Consider the following 22,169-nt stretch of genomic DNA (forward strand, 5'->3'; position numbering starts at 1 on the left):
CTGTGAAAATTATGACCCTGTCACTAAAGCAGTCCTCTCTCCATCACAAGCTGTCATTTTCTACATAACGATTGATTCTGTTAACGAAATGCTACAATTCCATCCAGTTCAGCCTCTTGCTCCTCTTTCCATGGGATTTTTGCTTGAGAAAGGCTCTCAACTATCCACTGTAGAAATAGGCCAGATTGCTAAGATTTTCATGAAACCAGATTTCCAGCCCCAAGGTCCTCCTCCTTATTTACATGTCTAGTTCAATGAAATTGGAAGAATTGTTCTTGACATGATATCAGTGATCTTGGGATTCAGGTCCAGCGAATTTGTGGATGAAATGGTCCTAGTTCTGCTATCTACCTTCACTCATGGACATCCCCCTGCTATTAAGTATGACTATGTCTCTTTCATTGCTGACAAAATCCATGGCCAATTTATGAATTTGGAAAGAGAAGGAGTGTTCAAATACACAAGTTTCATATATCATCTATTGTTGTATTATGTTGTGGGGAAAAGTATCCGACTCGGATGACCCTATCCCTACTCTAAAGGTGACAGTCTTTAGCAACAACTGAAAGTAAAGCTTTGATATTTTCCTTTATGAAAGTACAGAGAGAAGGAAAAAAGATTAACCAACCTGGTGTCTTTCGCTTAGTCGATCCTTATCCTCTCTCTTTGTCTCTTGTTCCCAGCTCCTTGCTCGCTTTGCCGGTCCAGCTACACACAGATCCTGCACAAAACAAGAGAGGAAACTACAAGATACATGTACTCATAACTGATGCATGGATTAGAGTGAATCAAATATACAAGTAAATACAATACATCAATGCAATACAAGTATATAGGAGAACATGCAAAACTTTATTGATAGAAGTAACAGGGTTCTGAGAAGGTTACAACCATTGATGGCTCCAATCCAGCAGCACCTCCCCAGCAGCAAGAACTCTCCTCTTCACCTCTAGTAAAACAATCACCCAATAGCTCTAACTGTAAACCAACAGCACCTCCTTGCTTTACACAAAATTCCAGCCTCCCTAGACCTCATAGAAGAGCTCTATATATAGGAGAGAAGAAGAGAGGATGAGTCAGCTTGAGACTGACATAAAGCTGCCTTGTGTCCTCTCCCTCTTCAGTTAATCTTCAGTTCTTGAGTCCACTTGGAGATCCTTGCTTACACATGGTGATCAAGTACCTCTTACTCATCACAGGGCGAATCTCATGAACCAAGTGTCAGTTTGGAAGCTTCCTGGGCAGTTGACACCTTGCAGAATGACTGTGCCACTTGGCCAATCTCGCCCAGCGCAGGTAGCCTTCATTAGATTTGACTTCCAGCGCAGGTACAAGGAGGAGCAGTTGCATTCCAGCGCAGATGCTCAGTGGAGCAGCTGACATGATCCAAAATTAGCCTGTTTTGAAGTGTTTTCAGGTGGAGAACTGATTGGAAGTGCTGTTGTTTGATGACCTTGTTCTTTTAGGGGTAAGAACAACATGTTTAGGGACTGAGGATCCCTGTAATTATTGACATTTCATGCTCCATGTCGCGAGGCACAAAAATGTCTATAACAGTTGCCCCCTAAAGTATGAGGCCGTTTATCGGGTGAAATGCTTTATCTAGAGGGTCCGAAGTTCATTCCAGTGCTGAGGAGGCGCCCTGTAATACAATACAATACAATACATTATTTTTCATTCTATTTTCATGATCTAGCTGAGGCGGGCATTCCCATGCTCAGCTTTTATAAATACATTTTGGTACATATGACAGACGATCGTCTGAAGGTAGACTGATAATTTTCTGCTGAAATTATCATCCTTTGAATAGGATGATCATCTGCTGCAATGATGTACATGGTAAATGCTTTTATATTTCCTGAATATATATCGCAGCCCGGATGGATGAAACTAGATCCGGGGTCTTCAAACTCGTTCGATCTTCACTCTAAGTACAAGTCGATCCATGTGAGAATTTCGCTGAAGTCGAACATGGAAAGACATCGCTTGATTACCGGTCAATAATGAAAACCGTTAACAAGCGCGAGAGGAATCACCAATAATGACGATGACCCTCAAGGTACTGCAGTACAATTCACGTGGCGTGAATAAAGGACTTGGCGTCGAACGCCACGCAAAATCTTCTGGTCGAAGGTCATTGACGTATACCTGTCGCCGGAAGTGAGAAACTTGCCATTGAGGCATGCAAGCTTCAAAGTACTGATGGGGTTGTCCCTAGACCAACTTCTTGGATAATGAGCTGAAGTCGACAAGAAGCGATCCGTCAAAGGAGGGCCTTAATGAATCCCACATCAATGACACGGAACGGAGCTAATGATTTTAGTGGAGGTGAAAACAAACTGTGATATATGATTCAGGGTGGCGATCATGAATGGATGAAGGACAATGTATGGCAGTGGATGGGACACGGTTGACACTTTCAGAATGACCCCTCTTGAACATATAACGACACTGATGCGATGGATCGGTAGCATTACCCCAAATGTGGATGGTTTGGTGAAGACCATGGTGATGAGACCGGTGAATGGAACAACCCAACCCGATGTGGAACGGAGGAAAAGTGTCATGTTCAAGAGTGACTTGCTACCATTAAACTTTGATGTTCTCCCAATTTTTCCCCAGTCATTTCTGACCAGTACCTCTTTATTTTTTTCAAGCTTGAGGAGGATAACATATGCTTGTTCTATAACCTGCCCTTCGGGCAAGCCCATCGCTATGATTTAACGAGCTTAGCGATAGGGAAACTCGTTCTCGTCTAAAGACAAGTTTGTCGCTATTTAATCATTTTAACGAGTCTAACGACAAAGAAAACTCGGTCCTTTTCATTTTTAGAGAGTCTGAAAAGGTACAGAAAGTTAACTCCATAATTCCTTTTTCGTCATCTAATCCCTTAAGTCCGAAAAAGTATAAAACAATACAGAAGGGATGGCTATTCGGTACTTTTACGAGCCGAACAAGACAAGCGCTCGATCTTTTTGTGCAATAATCCCTCAGGTCCAAAAAGATTAAAATCTAGAGGAGGGATAGCGTTCCAGTCGTTTAACGAGCTGGAAGGCCAAAAACTCGGCAAACTTTTCATATTTTACGAGTCAGTGAAAAGAGCTCAAAGAAGACTCGTCTTTTGAGGAACGAGTGATAAACAGGGATAGCAACTGATTCCAGGTACAAATTGGAATTTTACAATCACGGTAGTGTCACAAGGATGGCTAGGTGAAATCACTCTTCGCAGCTGTTCCTCAAAATGGGTAAACACACATATGGGGGTGAACGACCGGCCAAATGAAATGGAGGTGATGGATGAAAACACGACCAAGGCTTTTAAGGCTGATAAATTTACGATCGCAATGGCTGTCTACCGGGATAAGTTCATTTTTTAATGAGCTTGGACTCTGCTTGGTAACTTTGCTCATACTTTTCTATTTTTTAACGAGCATAAATTCTGTGGTAAAACTGCTCGATTCATGGTCAAATTTAATTTTTTACTTTTACTAGCTTTTCTCTTTTCAAATGTAGTACTTCATCTTCAATTGCTGCAACAAATTTTGTTAGAAATGGACAATATTTGCATGAAAACGAGATTATAACCCTAATATTTAACTTTAAACTGTGTAAAAAGTCATAAAAAGGGGTTTTTACCTCTCATTTACCATTTCATTTGCATTTTGCTTGTTGGAGCTCTGGAGGTGCCTCTTCTTCCTTGATTTTCACCAGCTGATTTCGGGAGATTCTGTGGACGATTTTCGGCGCCGTTTGGACCAGGTAGGAGCTAAACCTTAGCCCTTCACTTTCATGGTTTCCTTTTTCAGTTTCATGCACATTTTTCAGGGTTTCTGAGCCCCAGGGGTTTCGTCAGGGCGCCCTGGCATCAGCGCAGGTTCTCCTTTCGAAACTTGCGCTGTATTTCAGGTGGTCTTAAGGCAGACTGCCTCTCAGCGCAAGGGGGAGACTCTCTGCCTGCGCTGGGCCTAGAAAAACTGATCCTGTATGTGTTTTTTGATGATTTTTCGCCAGTTTTTCATCAAAATTAGGAACTTACTCCTTCTCTTGTTTGCTTGCAGGGAAATTTGAACAAAATGTCCCTTACATGGCGAGAACGAGAACATGAAGCAGAGGACATGGTTGCACTCCATGACCCGGTCACGGTGAGCGCGCTTCGGAACTGTGGCCTACTGAAGTTCTTCCGTATCTCTAGCATGAGAGCACAGATTTCTTTACTGCAGTATATGCTTGATGCTTGGGATCCTGTTAACCAAGTATTCCAGATTAGGGGGAAAACCATCCCCTTGACCATAGAGGACATGTACTTCTTGACTGGGTTGTCAAGGCGGGGTGCCCCCATTTCTTTGTCAGGTACGGCTCGAGGGACTACTTCCACCAGAGACTATATCCGTCAGTATTGCCGGGAAGGTTCACAGCCGAGCAAAGACGGCAAGATCAATATCCGTGACATCACTGACAGGTCTCTTAGGTCCATTCTGTTTACTATTGGTAGGATGGCCGGCAGCGCAGCTTTACATGTTGCCAACAGATCTTATATGCAGCACGCCTTGGAGTGTCTCCAACCGAAAGTGTTTAACTGGTGTGATGCAGTACTTGTTCAGATGAAAAGTCAATTGACCAAGGTAAAGGACGGGGGGCTGAAGAACTTTGGATTTGGTTCTATTCTGACTGCCTTTATCTTGGAGAAAATCCCATTGATGCAACCTCAGTACATCATGCTTGATTTGCCTTCTCCGACCGAGCCACGCATGCAGAGGTGGGTTGACCATATGTCCCGGCATGCTGGTCAACCTCATATCACTTTCACTGAGTCCTTCTTTAGGTGGTTCGAGCGTCAGGAGATGGCATTTTCTGAGTATCCATATGTGGGTATGGACTACCGAGGTGATCCGGACTTGGTGCTCCCGGATGGCGAGCAATGGGGCGCTATTGGTAAAATCTCTGACCATATCACTGTTTATTGTTTTTATTCATGATGTTACTGTTCAAAACTGATCAAACTCTTGGGTGCATGCAGATGTTGGTCCTGTTCGTCCAGTAGTTCGTCCACGATCGCCAGTTGCTGCCCCAGCAGCAGAGCCTGCTAGGAGAGTTGTTATTCGCGACCTTGGTGATACTGAGATACTTGCAGCTGTGCAGGAGCAGGTTGAGAGCCTTACTCGTGGTCTTCCGGATGTACAGATTGACGAGTTACCTTTACAGTTGCAGCGGCACACTATTGGCGTGCCTAGACGATGGACTCGTCTCTTACGCATGATCGCACAGACCGTGACGTACTTTCATGAGCACCACTAGGCTAGGGTGCCCCCTAGCATCTTTTTGAGTTCTAGGTCGTATGACCAATTTTGTTTTGATTACAGCACATTATGTACAAACTATAAACAGCTTTATATATTTTGATTTTCGGAGTTTATTTCAGTTTATTTGTGATCCACTTGCATAGCACCGATGCATCTCTTTTTATATATGTTGTAAATGTCTATCTAATACATAGTTTGCTAATGAATCTGTTAATGTGTTCAAGTTTCTGGAAATATGTTGGTATTGAATTAAATCAAACTCTCTTTCCAAAATCTTAACCCTTAGAAACATACGATAAATAGCTGGATTGCGGACTGAATATATACCAGTGAGTTGTAGTATCACAAGTTGTGAGTCTAGCCTAACAATTAGTCGGCGTATACCATGAGCGATGGTATCAGAGAGGAGTTCAATCAACGCGCTATATTCAGCGATATTGTTCGTTGACCGCCCAATACACACACCTCTGAAACTCACTAACTCGCCGCTTGGATCAAAAATGGCCCAGGCTGCGGAGGACAAATTCCGCGTACTACGACTCGCTCCGTCAGCATATCCCACATATGTCTCAGAATAATTCGACATCTGCAACAAATGAGAAGGGCGGATTACTTAACCGAAACAAACATTTTAGCGAAAACAAAATACAACAAAAGCACTCAGGTTACTATTTAGGCATAGTAACGCTTGAGGTACAACCCGTTACGGGGTTGCGCCAGTGGTATTCCGTCATAATCCATTAACTCGTAGGCTCCTTTTGCTAACACCCTTTTAACAATATAAGGACCCATCCATAAGGACTTAAATTTTCCTGCTCCTAATTTGTCGGATTCTTGGTCGTAAAGCAAAACCAAGTCACCCTCAGAGAAGATACGAGGTTTGACATTTTTGTCGAACTGCGCCTTGACCCGTTTCTTATGGGCTTCGTTCGCCAAAGCGGCGTCACGACGGTTTTCATCCAACTGGATCAATTCCAAGAAACGAGCCTCTTCTTCTGAGGTTCCGGGGAGGAGGTCAATTGCGAGTTTAAGAGACGAAATTTCACACTGGATCGGTAAGACTGCCTCCAGGCCATACACCAATTGGAATGGTGTGAACCCAGTGGCGTTCTTTACCGAGGTTCGGTAAGCCCACAATGCTGAGTATAGGAGTAGGTGCCATCTTCTTTTGTGAACCCCGATCATCCTTTGCAACATACGCTTCAGGACCTTGTTGATTGCCTCAACTTGTCCGTTGGCTTGTGGATAATACGGGGTAGAGCTATCGTGCGATAGCCCTAGTTTGGCAGCTAACTCAACCATCATGTGATTGCGAAAATGCGATCCATGATCTGTCACTATAGCCTGCGGAACGCCGAACCTAGCGACTACATGATTAAAAAAGAAAAGGGCAGCTGTTTCACCAGTGTTATCCAATGTAGGCATCGCCTCGGCCCATTTGGTAAAATAGTCAACAGCGACTATAATATACCCATGCCCCCCGGTCGAGGTGGGGTTACATTGCATGAAATCGATGCCCCACTTGGCGAAAGGCCCAACAGCAACTATAGGCTGCAAAGGTGCGGGCGGTCTCCTGGTTTTGCTATCAAAGATCTGACACGCATGGCAACTTCTGACAGCTATTATGCAATCTTTAAACATAGTTGGCCAGAAGTATCCTGCTCGTAAGATTCTTTGTGCTGTTGCATATCCAGATTGATGCCCCCCGCACGCGCCTGAATGACAATCATTCAGGGCTTTTTCGGCCTCCTCATGGGTAAGGCACCTCCTCAGAACCGTATCGACTCCACGACGGTAAAGTGTATCACCGACGATCATGTAGTCTTTAGATTGGTATCGTATACGCTTCCGTTCCGAGTGTGAGGTATTAGGCCTAAATTTTTGGGTTTGGAGATAAACAATGATGTCTCCATACCACTCATCGCTTACTGATATCAGAAACAAATGTTCATCCACGATTGACTCTTCTGATGTTTCATCGTTGGACGACGATGGGAGATCTCACAATAATTCCGCGAAAACTAGAGCTTTCTTTGATTTGGATTTTACAAAATCCAAATCAAACTCTTGAAGGATGGCTATCCATTTTGAATATTTGCCCCCAAGCAACTGTCGCGACAGTATATACGTCATGGGGTTGCAATCTGACAGAATGGTAGTTTTCCTAAAGAGGACATAATGTCGAAACCTTTGAATCGCTTGAACAGCAGCAAGCGCTAGTTTTTCAACATAGGAATATTTACTTTCTGTGTCATTTAAGTTTTTACTTAAATAATAAATAGGATGTTCAATTCCATCGACTTCTTGCACTAAGACCATCGCAATGGTCGTATCTGCTGCAGCTAGATACAGGTTAAAATCTCTTTGATAGTCCGGGGCGTACATTAATGATGCTCTTACTAGAGAATCTTTCAGAGCGTCAAAGGAAGCTTGTGCGACCTTGTCCCAGACAAAAGGCACATCCTTTTTCAAAAGACGAGTATAACCTTTGGCAAGTTCTGCGTAATTTGGAATGAACCTCCTCAGAAAGTTTGCTTTCCCTTGGAGTTTCTGAATCTGAAGCAAATTTGAAGGTGGAGGCAAATTAATGATTGCCTGAACCTTACAGGGGTCGAGACGAATCCCATCCTTAGAAACAACAAAGCCAAGTAAACGACCAGAACCAACGCAAAACACACACTTGTGCGGATTGAGTCTTATCTTGTAATGTCGGCAACGTAGAAATATTGCTCTCAAATGCCGCGGATGATCAGTCCGCTTCCGCGAATGAGCCGGAAGATCGTCGAGGTAAGGTTGAACGATGTTCTTGATGTCATGGAAGGCATAATTCATTGCCCTCTGAAACGTCGCCCCTGCGTTCTTTAAACCAAAGGGTAATTTTCGATAAGCGAATGTGCCCCACGGACAAATAAATGCAGTCTTAGACTGGTCCTGTGGGCGGATATTTATTTGATTATACCCGGAAAATCCATCCATAAAGGAAAAGATTTCACATCCGGCGCATTCATCAATTATCTGGTCGATGAAGGGTGTAGGGTAGTTGTCCTTTGGACAAGCTTGGTTTACATCCCTATAGTCGACGCACACTCTTATCGTCCCTTGTTTTTTCATAACAGGGACAATATTCGATACCCAATCGGTTAGAGGAACCGGGTAGATGAATCCAGCATGGAGAAGTTTTTCAACTTCTGCCTTAATGGCAGCGGCTTTCTTTGGATGAACCTGGCGAAGCCGTTGTCTTACTGGTTTGACATCAGGATACATTTTAATCTCATGTTCAACTATACTCGAGTCAATGCCTGGCATTTCATCATATGACCATGCAAAGACATCTCTAAATTCGTGAAAGAGAGCGCTATATATTTCCAGTTCTGAAGGGGAACAACTTTTGCCGACATGAATATTCTCTACAACATCAGATTTTGTCGAGATGTTTACGGCTACGGTCTCTTCAATATTGGATAGGTTTCTCTCTGAATCCACCGTATTTACAGTATTTGTTAGGAATTCAAACACTGAAGGGTGATATAGGTCGTGATGAGTTTCTTCTTCACATTCTGGAAGAAGGGAACGATGGTGGTGATCATTCCATGGTGCCCCCTCAATCATTAATGATTGTAAGATTCCTTCGTCAGTCCCATGAACTTTTGACCATGGGTCTAATGGGGTACCATATTCTTCGGACCTATCTACCCAAACGCTTGACGAGCGTTGATTTGGGCTCGCCTTCCATGCCTGAAACATTGATTGCTACAATATTTCAATAGGGCTAGGTGGCAAAACCACTTGATAATCCATGATGACTTTGTCTTCTGCGACCTTTGACGAAGATACCATGTTGCATGTTGCTACAAACGGGATATTCCCTTCATGGAAAGGAGGTGGCAACGTGAAAGTTCCCATCATTGTGGGATCTTTTAGCAAGCCTACTCCGATATCTTGTATTGAGTGGTCGCTCCCATGGATCAGGGGAATGCTTCCAGTAACTTGTGAACCATTAGGGAGGAAATTCTGTTGGTCGACGATCGTAATTCCTCCTTCAAACGGGAATGCGATCTTCCTAAAATATGTCGACACTACAGCTGCCATGGCATATATCCATGGTCTTCCCAGTAGGATGTTATAGTCAAGATTGCCATCAATGACCTCAACATCAATTTCCACTGTTTTTCCTCCTAGTTCCACCTTAAAGTTATTTAGGATTCCGTACGGAGTGTACGACCTACCGTCAAATGCTTTCAATGTCGTCGAAGATCGCGACAAGGTTGGAGATCCAAGATTTTTCCAGCAACTCATCGACATGATACATGTCGACGCTCCCTCGTCAATAATCGTTCTATGAACAGTTTTGTTGAGTGCTTTCACTTGAATAAGGAAAGCTAATTGCGCTGGTAACTGAGGATCATATCCTTTGTGATCAAAGGATACAAGATTGGAATCTTTAGGATCCACTCCACCAATTGCTGATAACAATGCCTGCCTTTGTGATGGACAATTCTGTAGTACCTCAAGAGTCGACATAGCAGATGGCGATTGGGCCAAATCCTCCACTATATTATAGTGTTGCGTCGCTCTGGCGCGAGGGTTAAATGTCGACTTGTGTACTACTCCCTTAGGTGGCTTTATTGTTAATTCATGCGTGAGGGGGGGTACAACTTCTGCCGAAGTTGTTGTCGAACTACTGGGTTGATCTTTCCCTTTGTCGTTCGACACCGGCGGATTCCCATAATCTTTATTCCTTGTCGAGATCAAAGCATCATTTTGCTTAGAAACCGACAACATAAGCACTTGAGACGGGGAAGCATTTCCACTATCAACCATATTTTGACCTGGGGCGGGAAATGGATCAGTTAACACAGCTGAAGTTTGGGAACTTTTAAAGAACCTCTTTAACTCAGCTTTGAACGGACAGTTCTTTGTCAAATGATTTTCATCGCATATTTGACATGGATAAAATTGTTTCCCTTGCCCAGGAGGGTTTGAAGAAGTTTTTTGAGGGGATGACCCACCTTGTTTCTTCTTCTTCCCTTTGTTTTGTTTCTTCTTGCTTCCTGGTTGATTGGAGTTTTTGTCTTTATCCGTAGATACAGCGTTTACCTCCGAAGCAAGAATCTCTTGATTTTCTTTTTGATTCGAAGTCTTACGGGCTTTCTTATTCGAATCCCTTGTCGACTTAGCGTTTGCAGTTCCAATCACGCCATCACCGGCATGAGAGTCACTATTCGATCCGGGAGGAGGAGGGATTGAAAATTCTGGTCTGGGGGCGTCAGGTATCTTATCATAGAGCGTGCCCGACTGAGTATATACTAAGTCCAAATATTGAGCACGAGCAATAACTTGCTCCTCTGTTACGACGCCTCCCTTGGCCACATCTTCTGTTATAGCAGGCAGAAGCGACTTTATAAACCACTCAGCTAATAGCTGATCTGGAACATAGGTTTTTACCAGTCTGCGCTGACGGCGCCACTCATGTATATGATCTGATATATGTGTGGCCGTTGTCTGCTTAAAATTGGTCAAGATCTCTGTTCCAGTTTCGTACCTTATAGGTAACTGAAAGTGTGTTAAGAAAGTCGTGGCTAGGGAACTAAAATTGTCGAACGAGGCTCTAGGTAATTCAATATACCATTTGGCCGCCGGACCAGTCAATGTCCTCTGGAAAAGACGAAGCCTTATCGAATCATCATTCAAGGTATTCGATGAACACCACAGATGGAATGTCATCACATGATTCGACGGGTCTTCGCCAGGATTTCCATTGAATTTAGGAATGTCCGAAGGAAGTTTGTGAGGAATCGCTGGCCACCAATGGGCATAGGCGATTGGATCGTTCGTTAATCGATGTAAATCTGGTAATTCTAGGGTCGCCACGAATGGCAACTGCTGATTCAGGTTTGGCGAGGCGTACCCAGGGTACGATGGAATCGCCTGAGCAGTAGGTCTTTGCATACCAGCATAATGCAACTGATGTTGATATGACTGATACGGCTGGTGGGCTTGGCCACTGTAAAGTGGTTGATTTAACCCGTTCTGAATATAGGGTTGCCCACTATTCGCAAAGATCTGTTGTTCAGATCCCTGGTACACCTGTTGAAACTGAGGTTGTTGGTATTGCACCATCCATGGTTGTGAAGCCATGTTTTGCTGTGCGACACTAACCGACGGACCAAGATGCGGGGTTATAGTTCGCGTTTGTATCTGTGTCGTCCCGGCAGTTGGCGATTGTGGTTGTGTTGCAGGGTCAATAGGCTGTTGCATTACAACTTGGGGTTGACATACAACAGGCATCGATTGAACTTGCGACACGGTTACAATTGCTGGCGTCGTCGGGATACTAGACATAGGTACACACTGTTGCATGGAATATACAACTCTTGGTTGTTGGGGTAACATAGGTACCCAACCACTCGTCGTTACTTCAGTCAAACCTGAATGTTGTTGAAAACTGCCGTATGGGTATCCCCCCGGAAGGGGAAGTGAAAGGGCATATTGCCCCCCATATGGTAACAATCCGGAGCTCAAGGGTATAGATGGCCTTTGAGGACTGGATGGCCCAAACTGATTCCCAAAGGGATCAATTTGTCTAGTTTCAACATAAGAATTACCGGGTATTATACCGGAAGAACAAACTGGAACAGACCAAGTTGTCATAATAGTCCTTGGGTGGACTCCTTCTAGCTGATGAGAGCTAGTCGGGACGGCTGGTATGCCGGCAAACATCGTTGGGTTGGCAGCAGGAGGGTCTGCTGTCGCTGTGTCGTTTGGCACAGTTCTAGATGTCGACGGTTGTTCAGACATTTTAAGTCTATCCAATAAACTGCCTATCGATTCTACAGGAACTTCCTGTGGCGATGGACAAACTTCTGATGCAGAAGGAAAAAGAGTGGTACCTACTCCAAAATGAGTTGGAGTATTTGCTTGCTGGTCCTCTACTATTTCCTCTATTGCAATCAGACCAGGAGGAAGAGGAAGACCGTCAGGTCCGTAAAAGATTTCTGGTGCCGAAGAAGGGGTTGCTTCGACAGCGACGGTTGTTTGAACAACAAGACTCTGTGGACCGGTTTCAGATGGAACTGGTTCAGTTATGCAAGTACTTGTTTTCAGACTAGGATCAGTACAACTGTCCTTCTGTTGCTGTTGAACTTCTTCAATAGAGGCAGGGATTCCAGAAATATTGGGAGTGACCAGAATCTCAGATGTTGTTGGAACTTCCGTTCTAACTTTAAAAGGAGATTTTGACCTGGTCCAGCGAGTTCGCTTCGTCCGTACTACTCTCGTTTCCGGAGACAAAGGCGGTTGACTCGCAAGTCTCCCCGAACGACAGAGTTTTAATTGACTTTCCTCCACGGTTGCGGATTACTTGATCAACTAAAATACAAAAGGGGAATTATGTTTCCGTATTGAATGAATTTTATTAGACGCTTTTAGACACAACTTTGCTTTTTCATGTTTTAAGAGTCGAGAAAAAGCTAAAGATGACTCTAGTCGCCTTCGATGTATTAACGAGCCCGAAGTGACAAATGCTCGGTTGGACCTTTTCAGTTATAGAGTTTGAAAAGGGCCAAAAGAAACTGCTCTGGAGATCTAGGCAGAGGGTGTGCCAAACCTTTCGCGAAACCACAGAATACGTTTTACGGTACGGGTGGTCGATCTTCGTGAATGCTGTGTTCACTGCATCGCGATCAGTAGGGCGGTCGACACGGCTTCCTAAGGATAAAGGATAATTGCCTATAGGGGTCTCCCAATATACGCGACGGTACGCGGGAGCTCAAGTCCGTATTAGTGCTATCGTCCCTCAGGAGGAATCACCCACCTTCGTAGAGATCGACAGTCACTACGTTTAACGACGCCGGAACACGTCTCTACCTAGACCTCTATTGTGAGCGTTATGTTACAATGCGTTTTTAGATTCATTCAATATATTTTAAGTTGATCTTGTTTATCAGTTTGTCTTTCAAGATCACCACGAGATGTATTGGTACAAATTCCTAAATGCAGCTAAAATGATAAGCAAGCTTTTACAATCTTTTTAGCTTTGAAAATCCTAACTACTGAGGGGAGAGAAAAACAATATCTTTCCACACAGAGCACAAAGCACAAACTAATGCACTTTCTCCTAGATCAGACACGCAAACTTATCAAAAATGCAAATGCAAGATGCATGTATTTCTTTTCTTTTCCCTTAATGTTGATGTAGACAAAAGGAAACTGTTGTATAATTTTCGAATTCAATTTGAAGCGTAAACAAACAAGTTTTGTCTAAAATGAAAAGACGCTTCACAAGCACTTGTTTCGACACTAAAAATATATGAATTCAAACCATAAGATGAAAAACAAACAAACTCAAACAGCCATGAACAGTAATAAAACTAGCTCTTAAGATCACAAAGACACTTTCACAGTTCAGGATTTAAGAGGCCACAGCTATACTGGTTCGCTTTTCACAATGGGAAACTGTAACTGAAACAAGAAATACTGAAAGAACAATCACAGTTTCATCACACAACTGAGGCGGAATAATGTCAAGGAAAATTGGTTTACAGCAAGTACAATGACAAGCAATCAGCAGCAAAACCACAGTGAAAACAGGGCTAAGACACAGTGGGAAACCTCAGGAAGACATAGTCTAACTGGATCAGCGCAGGCTCTGGTCTGTCAAATTGACTCTCAGCGCAGTTCCCGAAGGGAGTACCTGCGCTGGAATGCAGACTGCCTGTGGACAACCTGCACTGAGACACGAGAGTTGCGTTTACAAGGAATTCCGGGTCATAAAAAGCTCAAAAATGCACTGTTTTTGCTGAAATAAAAAGCTATAGGTCAAGTACAGGCTAAGGGATGATCAAGAGGATGAAAAACTATCACAAAGAGTAAAGAGTCTTTTGTAGATAAGCTCTTCAAATCTTGAATTTGCTCAGCAAATGAGCGAGAGTAGCAGTCCCTCTACTTCGCTTTTGATATAGTCAAAAGCTTTTCGATTTGGTACTCTTTTCTTCAAGAAATGAATAGCAAAGATACTACAAACACCAACAAGATACTAGGCTCCCCAGCGGAGTCGCCAGTTTGTTGTGGGGAAAAGTATCCGACTCGGATGACCCTATCCCTACTCTAAAGGTGACAGTCTTTAGCAACAACTGAAAGTAAAGCTTTGATATTTTCCTTTATGAAAGTACAGAGAGAAGGAAAAAAGATTAACCAACCTGGTGTCTTTCGCTTAGTCGATCCTTATCCTCTCTCTTTGTCTCTTGTTCCCAGCTCCTTGCTCGCTTTGCCGGTCCAGCTACACACAGATCCTGCACAAAACAAGAGAGGAAACTACAAGATACATGTACTCATAACTGATGCATGGATTAGAGTGAATCAAATATACAAGTAAATACAATACATCAATGCAATACAAGTATATAGGAGAACATGCAAAACTTTATTGATAGAAGTAACAGGGTTCTGAGAAGGTTACAACCATTGATGGCTCCAATCCAGCAGCACCTCCCCAGCAGCAAGAAATCTCCTCTTCACCTCTAGTAAAACAATCACCCAATAGCTCTAACTGTAAACCAACAGCACCTCCTTGCTTTACACAAAATTCCAGCCTCCCTAGACCTCATAGAAGAGCTCTATATATAGGAGAGAAGAAGAGAGGATGAGTCAGCTTGAGACTGACATAAAGCTGCCTTGTGTCCTCTCCCTCTTCAGTTAATCTTCAGTTCTTGAGTCCACTTGGAGATCCTTGCTTACACATGGTGATCAAGTACCTCTTACTCATCACAGGGCGAATCTCATGAACCAAGTGTCAGTTTGGAAGCTTCCTGGGCAGTTGACACCTTGCAGAATGACTGTGCCACTTGGCCAATCTCGCCCAGCGCAGGTAGCCTTCATTAGATTTGACTTCCAGCGCAGGTACAAGGAGGAGCAGTTGCATTCCAGCGCAGATGCTCAGTGGAGCAGCTGACATGATCCAAAATTAGCCTGTTTTGAAGTGTTTTCAGGTGGAGAACTGATTGGAAGTGCTGTTGTTTGATGACCTTGTTCTTTTAGGGGTAAGAACAACATGTTTAGGGACTGAGGATCCCTGTAATTATTGACATTTCATGCTCCATGTCGCGAGGCACAAAAATGTCTATAACATATTAGCACCCAGAGATTTTTATATTTCCCATCAGAAAATTGGATGCCAAAGGAGGGAGGAGGTTTGTAATCTTTTGGACCTTTGTCTTCCACAGAATTGTTGATACCCCTTATACTTACTGTGAATTCATTGACCTGTTCATACATCTTGCTTCCACTCTATTAATAGGAGCCCCTCCTCCTAGGCTCTCTGGTGACATAAGGAAAATATTACAGCTCTCCAAGAACTACAGGATAGGTGACTGGTACTTCTACTAGGATCACACTGAGATCAGGATATATGGCTGTGAGCTGTGCCCCAATAAACTGCCAAAATATGTGCTTATGAGACTATTTGCTCTAGAATATTTAAAACAACTTATTAATGCATATTTGACTCATTTTTGCAATGTCGAAAAGAAAGCTCAACTGAGGATAAGAAACCAATTAGGCCCCTCTATTATTAACAAAAGAGAAGCATGGGAAGATGCTGATAAAATATTAGGGGAAGAGCTTAAATTGAAGAAAAACTTCCGGTGGGTACCATATGACCCAAATGGCTTTATAAGTGAAAGAAAAGTGAAAAAACGTCTGTCCGCTTATAATCATCATAAGATCCCTAAAGTAGAATAGTGTGCTAATCAGGATGATTGGGTTGAGGGTACATTAGTAGAAGAACTTACTCGGTAAGAAAAAATGGAACAAGCTATGAAATATTTGGAAAAGGATCTTGACTTGGACTCTTTTGGACATGTATCTTTCAAGCTACCTCAGCAAGCCGAAGTGGGTACATCTGCTGCTAGGACTTCACAACAACCTATGCAAGAAGCCAACACACCAGTTTCAGTTTCTTCAAAGGGCAAGTAGGTGGCAGACATAGAGCAGCAAGAAATGACTGGTCGGTAGGGGAAAACTCCTCCAGTACATACCAAAGCAATAGAGATTCCTACACTACAGACTCATCTAAATGAGGAAAAGGGCAAGAAAAGGGACAGAGAAGAGGCTACACCCATCAGTGGACCAGCGAGCAGCTGGGTGCAAAAAGGCAGATATTGGATCCTCTAGCTAAAGAGGAAATTATTGAGGAAACCATAGAAATCCTAAGAGGCGAGATGGAATCAGCCCACAGATCTCCACAGTAATAGACACATCAGTCAGCTCTCACACGTAGGAATTGGAAAGGCAGCACAGTGTGGAAGTTTCATCCACAAGACCATCAAGCAAGCAGACCTATGATGTCAAAAGAACATTCATAGAGATCAAGGCTAGAAATGATCCATTGAGGCTACAAATTTATGACCAATATCCTAAGATGGCCCCCTCAAAACAACAAGGATTAATGTCTGCCTATGACATTAAGGAGGGCAAAATGATCATGAGCTATTTCAAGCCTAAGGTGCAGCAACCACAATCGGCAGTTGATTATATCAGGACAAATCTAGAGGTCTTGGCCAAGGATATTCATCCGATAGACCAGATTGAGCTGCACAAACAGACAGAAGAGATGGTGTATTCTACACTAGCTGATAAAGCAATGTTGGCTCACAAATTGCAAAACTCATTAGAGAACAACTCTGCTAAGCTAGAATTAGAAAAAGCTTCCTCTTTAGCAAAAGACAACAGGATAAAATCTTTGGAAGATATCATCATTGAACTGGGACATGATCCCAAAGATGTGAAAGGCATAAAAGCATTAATGAAGAAAAAGGAAGATGACATTGCTGCCCTCCAAAAACAGCTCAAAATGCCTCCTACTATGCATCCACAAACAACAGATGTTGTACAATAGAAGTCCGAGGAGGACATGATGGACTTCCTCGTGAGGTTGAATGAAAGATTGGGTGAAATAGAGAAAGCATTGGAGAAATAATTACAAGAAAAGCAGGGAGAGTCGACCTCCCAGCCATCTCAAATAGCTCCAACAGTCACAACTGCCCCTCCCACAGTTATAATGACAATGCCTCCTACTATCCCAACATCAGCAGCAGGAACAACATCAACAGCAACAGCACCAGGCAGCAGCACTACTATGACCTTAGAGGAGTTAATAAAAGCCATGGAGGAATTAAAACTCCAAGCATCAGAATTGAAAGAAGCCAAAGAGAAATTGGCAAAATTAGAAGTGAGTTATGAAAAATCCAAAATCATTGTGTCAGAAAAGACAAGAGAGGTGAAAGCATTAGAGAACAAGGTAAAATCATTGGAAAAGGACCTCTCTTTAGATAAGCCTCTGGGAGAAATCAAAGGCATTTTGTGGGCTAAAATCAGTCAATCCATTAGTAATGTGTGGAGATCTATTCAAACTATTTATGAGCAAATTGACTTGATAGCAGTAGCCCAAGTGCAAATTCAAAAGGCCAAAACTCTATTGGGACATATGCCCGAACATGCCAACAGGCTAATCCATTTTTTGAACACTAAGACCAGTGAAGAACTAGCAGCACTGGACATTAGAGATAGAACAGGAACCATCCTAACGATCAAAATTTTTCTAACTAAGAGAACCCTAATGCAGAATTTGGAAAGGAGGTGCCAGGATATGCAAGTGGAGATAGACTCTTTTATAGAAAGATTTGCAGTATTGCATGAAAGGGGCTTGCCAAGTCTGTTGGGAAGCAATGAACGCTTGTTGAGACAAGTTGAGTACACGCACAAGTTGAATAAGCATGCTGCTGATCAAGTAAATGCATCATCAAGTACTTCAGCAGAGAAGGCCCTTCCATCTAGCCAAACTCTCTACAACAACTTGGAAAATCTATTTTATATTGAGCATGAAGTGAAACATATTTTTACAATCCAGCCTAACTTCTTCAGGTACATATACACTGATGAGACTTTGAGAAAGCTACAAAGACATAATTTACTAGAAGAGCAGTGGTGGCAAAGCATGTTGGAAATCCTATATGCATGTTTCAACTTTTGTTTTACCCAGGATATAAGAGATACCATAAAGCGGAGAATAGGAATGGATAAGAGTCATGCGGGGCAACAATCTATCAAATAAAAATTAAATACACCCGAGAAAGCTGAGGCAGTAGCGCGGAATATCAGTGGAAACAGCCACTGACTGACTCATCGAGCTTACAGTCAACACATCTCACCAACCGAGCAGACAGCACAACAACATTTACTTCTTCATTTGTTTCTCCCTGTTTTCAAGATCATTTACTTCTCCTGTAAAGTAGGTAGAATGAGTCATTACTAGATATTATCTTTTTGAGATATTTTGTAAACACTTTTGTATAAATACCTCCCCAAGAGAAGTGTTTGGGGTTGGTGATACATTTCTTAGACTGTGCTGTAACTCTAAAAAACCTTCTGAATACAAAAGCTACTGGAATCCATTGTTGCTAGACTCTCTGGATGTTTAATTGATAGCAGAGGACTTGTTACAGAATTCTTGAATCACCTTGTGGATCAATAAGTCCCTCTTACTTGTGTTTTTAGTTTCTGTGTTTACTATATCATATATGTTTCATGATCTGAATAACAAAGAAAAAGAATAACTCAAAAAACTTTTGTTCGCACTCTGTGTTCAATCTCTTTTATTATTAATGTTTTCTTCAGAATTAGCATAAACAAGAATTCTTAACTACTCATGTTTCTCCTGGCTCTTACATCTTCAATATTAGCTAAGGAATTCTTAACTGCTCCCTAGCAATAATCATCCACTTCCCCTCTGTCTACATGATGAAGGATTCTTAATTTCCCTTCACACACTGACTCCATCCCATTTGATTCCATCTTATAAATTGTTCCATGATTGATTACCTTGCTCTGTAGTGATACCCTCTGTCAAAGAAACCGTATCTAGCAGTTCATCCTCATAGACTCCATTAGCCCAATGGACTGAACTTCTTAGATTTACACCCCTGTTTTATTGAATATCACCATCCAAAAATCAAACAAACCCTTGTACTTCATAACTAGCCTAATATACCTTAAAACAAAGCTAAATTATAAAGAGAGAGCCCTCTTTGGATGCAGATTGGCTAGAACCTACATCTAAAAGATTGGTTCGTGGTTACCTCGGCTGTATTCCATTTCTTACCACTTTTGGGAACAACCTGAGTGCTAACACGAGGCAGTGCCTGGAAAATTTTGGTTTTGGACCCTACGTTAAGTTGGGCGGACCTACCTATGGTTTTTTTCATGATTTTCACACATGGTTTGGATGCGATGGTTTTCGGTCCATGGTATTGGATGCTTCAGCATGTATAAATATGTATTATAACATTGAAGGGAACATAATGAAAAATGAAGCTGGTAGTCACGGTTTTGGGTTCCAGGGGAAAATCTCTATGTATATGTCTTTTATGTGTTTTTCTCTCGCATTGTTTATTTTCTGTGTTTTAGAATTCGTATGCAGGTAATTTCTGTACGGGGTTAAAACCTACACCTAGTCGAGTTGACTAGAACTCAAGGAGACGTAGCCCAAGATATTAGGGTGAACTCCATATTATATTGTTGCCTTATGTGTTTGTTTATTTTCTGCATTATTTATTGTTACATGTATTTAAATATCAGCATAAGCAATAGAACTTAAGGCATTAGATAGTTCAAAGGCAAACACAAGCATACACATATTTCAAGCACTTTTAATTCCACAATTAGTTAATCGTAAGCATAGATCTTGGGAATATATAAGCTTTGGAGTGGGAGAGGTTCTTGTAAGCTTGACAAGAAGCCTTTAGTGACACATTTTCAGATCACACTTCGTCATCTGACCCAAAAAACTCAAAATGCATGCAAAATATCCTAAGTAGATCTAGTGGTGCTCATGGTAACAGGTCACAACCTATGCTATCATGTGCAAAAGCCTCGCCCAATGGCTAGGAACAACCAATATTCTAGCGCTATAGCCTCATAGGTAAATCCTCGGTCTAGACATCTGGAATACCAAGGTTTAATCCCTTTGTGTGATCTTGCAACTCTGCTAAGGTCTTAGCCAAATCCAAGTCCTGGAGAACTGCTCTCCCAATGTTTCTCTATGTTGGCCCACCTGCAACCTATTGGTGTCCCACAAGTCGAATACTACCCACATCTGCATGCATAAGAGTAATTTTAGTTTAGTCTTGGAAACATTAAAAACACAAAAAACATGTAGAAACTTGAAAAATAAAAAAACACTTTGGTCAAACAACTTACCCATTGTTAGAGTCAATATTTGCATACTACCATCAGTGATCAAAATTTCTCTTTTCATATTCATTTTAGGTGTCCCACACATAATTTTTTTATCATTTCATTAGTTCATGCAAAAATTTACTCACTGATGGTAGTCCTAGTCAAAAAACATTCATCTTCCTCAAATTTGATTACTTGTTGACCCACCTTCATGCCTTGTTGAGCATACTTCAAATGTCAGTCATGTCATCTTGAAATTCAGTCCTTCGAGGTCTCATTAGGTATTTTATGGTTTTTCAAGGTTTCATTAGGTCTTAGGGTTCATTTCCAAGGTCCACTAAAACACCATCTCCTGCATAAAATACCAGCAAGTGAGGGAATAAGAATAAATCAGATTTCATCAGCAAAATAGTTTGTAATTTGAATATTCAAGCAAAAATGTAATTTTATGGTTTTAATATGTACTAATTCTCATGGTTCCAAGTGTTTTAAGTTCAAAGTTCCATCATCCAAAATGAAGAGTTTCAAATTCATTATGTTTCCAAATCCACCAAGAAGATCAAATCAGAAGATCAAGTCCAAAGGTAAATTGTAAAAGACAAGTCAAGTTTGAGAAAGAAAAAGTGGGTCCCAAGACTAATTTTGAAAATATAAACAAGGTATAAAGGCCATAAAATACCAAGGGAAGGCTCATTTTCACTCTTATCCATTGATATCTCACTCACCTACACTCCATCTACCTCCCTTGACCTTTTACCATGCCCATTCCTTTCATTTCCCTCTCCTAGGGTTTTAAGGGAATTTTTCTTGGTTACATGGCCTTCATGGTTAAATCATCAACAAAATTTGTATCTTGATGCTCTTACACCTTCCCCTATCCTTAATATACCTTCCTAAACACTTTCCATCACTCCTATCCCTCAAAATCATCATTTTTCTACAAACCCTAGCCTATTGCTACGCTTTTGACACTTTTCTAGGCTAGGCCTATGTTTTTCCCCTTTGGATCCCTTACTCTCACTCAATATTTGAAATTCCACTTTCCCCTATTTCCTAACATCCCTCCCTACCTCCGAAAAGTTTCCTAAGAATTTAGAATACCCCATCCCCCTCATTTCCCTTCATTTCTACAAATCCCCTGTTTTCCCTTCACTAAACCCTAATTTCCTCTCCCACTGAGGTAGGGTTTGCTATGGAATCAGAGATATTTGAGTAGAGGAGGCATAAGGTATATCAGAAGTATGAGGCCATTTGACATCATCAACATCAGGTCTCCATCATTTGTCAATAAGTCATTCAAAGGGACAACTCATTCACCACACATAAGGGCCTGTTTTTCTTCAAACTATGTTTGAGACCAAACAGGGATGAATTTGGAAAACATGAGAGAGGTTTTTGTCCATAATAGGAAAAGGATGCAAAAAAACCTTCACTTTTTACACCGGTATCATGGTTTTAGAGAAATGTCAAACATACAGTTGCTATAAGATAGTTACTGCACTTCTGGAGTGACTTTGGAAAAAATCACTTTTCTTCTATCTGGAGCCTCAAAATGACTTTCTTGATGAGTCAAATGATAACTAGACAACAATATATTTCCAATGAGCTATCATGCACTAAATTTGGAGTTGAGGAAGA

Source organism: Pinus tabuliformis, chromosome 9 (assembly GCF_031772625.1).
Source record: "Pinus tabuliformis cultivar Carrire ecotype Pingquan chromosome 9, CPIR1, whole genome shotgun sequence".
Classification (NCBI taxonomy): Eukaryota; Viridiplantae; Streptophyta; class Pinopsida; order Pinales; family Pinaceae; genus Pinus; species Pinus tabuliformis.